This window comes from Triticum aestivum, chromosome 5A (genome assembly GCF_018294505.1).
Source record: "Triticum aestivum cultivar Chinese Spring chromosome 5A, IWGSC CS RefSeq v2.1, whole genome shotgun sequence".
In the NCBI taxonomy this organism is placed as follows: domain Eukaryota; kingdom Viridiplantae; phylum Streptophyta; class Magnoliopsida; order Poales; family Poaceae; genus Triticum; species Triticum aestivum.
Genome location: NC_057806.1, coordinates 181,492,998 through 181,495,791, shown reverse-complemented (window position 1 = coordinate 181,495,791; position 2,794 = coordinate 181,492,998).

Genomic DNA, 2,794 nt, shown 5'->3' with positions numbered 1-2,794 from the left:
GTTTCCGGAAGGGTTTAAACCCATGAACATCGAGCCTTACGATGGCATGACATATCCCATTGTATGGATTGATGATTTTCTTCTCCACATTCACATGGCGCGTGAAGATGATCTCCACGCCATCAAATACCTCCCCTAAAGCTAAAAGGACCAGCACGACACTGGTTGAATAGCCTCCCAGAGAACTCCATTGGCAGTTGGGAGAACTTATAGGACGCTTTTCGGGACAACTTTCAGGGCACTTATGTCTGGCCACCGGACGCAGATGACCTGAGACACATAGTCCAGCAACCCGGAGAGTCAGCCCGCAAACTCTGGACTCGGTTCATAATTAAAAAGAACCAAATCGTCGACTGTCCGGACGCCGAAGCCTTAGCGGCCTTTAAGCGCAACGTCTATGACGAATGGATCGCCCAACACCTCGGTCAGGAAAAGCCAAAGAGTATGGCATCTCTTACTACACTTATGACATGCTTCTGTGCAGGCGAAGATAGCTGGTTGGCTCGTACAAGAAAAAGTACCAGTGACCCCGACACCTCTAAGGACAGGGATGGCAATGGAAGGCCATGACATGGCAAAAGTAAGCGTCAGAAAAACAATGAAGAAACCGAGGATACGACAGTAAACGCCAGATTCAATGGCTCTAAACCCGGTCAACAGAAGAAGTCATTCAAAGGAAATAGGGACGGTCCATCCAATTTGGATGAAATATTGGATAGGCCTTGCCAGATTCATGGCACCCTGGACAAGCCTGCCAACCACACCAACAGAAACTGCTGGGTTTTTGAACATGCCAGTAAATTAAAAACCGAACATAAAGGAAAAGGACCTCAAAGCGAGGACGATCATGAGCCCCGCCCTCCAAACATAGAGGGGCAGAAGAAGTTTCCCCCGATGTGAAAATGGTGAACATGATATATGTCACCCACATCCCCAAGAGGGAGCACAAACACGCATTAAGGGACACCTACGCCGTAGAGCCTGTCGCCCCAAAATTCAACCCATGGTCGGCTTGTCCGATCACCTTTGATCGCAGGAACCACCCAACCAGTATCCGTCACGGAGGTTCGGCGGCCCTGGTCTTGGATCCCATCATCAATGAATACCACCTCACTAGAATCCTTATGGACGGCAGCAGTAGTCTCAACTTGATCTATCAAGACAATGTCCGTAAAATGGGTATCGACCCGTCAAGAAGCAAGCCTAGTAACACTACCTTCAAAGGAGTGATACCCAGTGTGGAGGCCTGCTGCACGGGCTCCTTAACACTGGAAGTAGTATTCGGCTCTCTAGAGAAATTTTGAAGTGAAGAATTGATCTTCGACATCGTCCCTTTCCGCAGTGGTTATCATGCACTGCTTGGACGAAATGCTTTCGCATGCTTTAATGCAGTCCCACACTATGCTTATTTAAAGATCAAAATTCCCGGACCGCATGGCATCATCACAGTCAATGGAAATATGGAGCGCTCCCTCCGTACTGGGGAGCACACCACAGTCCTAGCAGCCGAGGTACAGAACGGCCTTAGCAAGGCGAACAACTCATCGGTCATCAAGACCCATGATACCGTAAAGCGAGTCCGATCTACATTGCAACACGACAACTCGGAGGATCCGGAGCTTGAATAGCAGTTCGGCCTCTGCCGATCGCCCCATCAGGTTGCGGCATACATGCCATGCGTGCATAATTACGCACTTAAAATACCTTAGGCAGCACCGAAGGCATACTGTGGAAAAGGTCTATAGTACGACTTGACCCTATTCGGACCTTAACCTCTTTTCTCCTTTTCTTTTTCTTTTCGCAACAGGTTCATTTAAAATCTATCTATTCTACGGTTGCACAGGGGCTCCTTTCCATGCCCCCTCTCTTGTAGACAACCATCAACTCCTCCTCTCAAAGTATTTCTAATCAAGGAGAAACGGCGCAGACATGCAGCAGGGCACCATTAGGATCTTCAAGCCACTATTTTCTCAAAAAGCCATGTATAAACCTTTCCCTTGTGTAAACTTCTGGCATGTAAAATGTCCTTGGCCTTCGGGCATTATCTGTAATGACACATCTCGACATATTAATCAGGGTATAAAGGAAGCAGTTGATTACCACTTCTATTTGGTACTCATCTATTTTACATTATCATCTGTATTTCCTCCCTACTTATGACTGCCACACATGCTTTAGTACGGCTATCAACACCGAGGGTTGTATCCGGCCCGGCACATTTTCAAGTCCGAACTCCTATAGGGTACTCTTCGGCGTCTTGGATATTGCATTATATGCATCGGCTCCGAATCATGTCTTTGGTCTATAGTTGGGTTGCCCAGCTCATGTGCTTACCACCTTACGTTCCGCTCGTTTGGCTAAGGTAGTAAAGGAGAACTACTGCGATTGTGTTTCTGGTTCGTCTGGTCAAATACCTCAATAGAGAAAGCCAAAAACTGACTGTCATGATAAAGCGAGAGTTGGTCGGTGATTCGGTGACTTAGTCTTATACTAAAATCGTTCGCGATTCACGCTGCGTGGAACCGGCACCGTAGTTTGGATAGCCGCACATGCACCAGGGGCTAGTACTTAGCTCCACATTCAAACTCCTATGGCTAAGTGAAAGTAATAAAGCCGCATAGTTTGATTGCCTGGTTCACCTCGTAGACGCCTCCTTTATGGACCAAGACGTTGGATAAAGTGCGGTCACGCGTTACATTGAGCACCCCCGTAACATCTGTGTGGGGGCTGAAGCCGACGACTGGCAACTTTTAGAAATAAACGGCCGCACAGGAGGAAAAATCACTTGAAACAA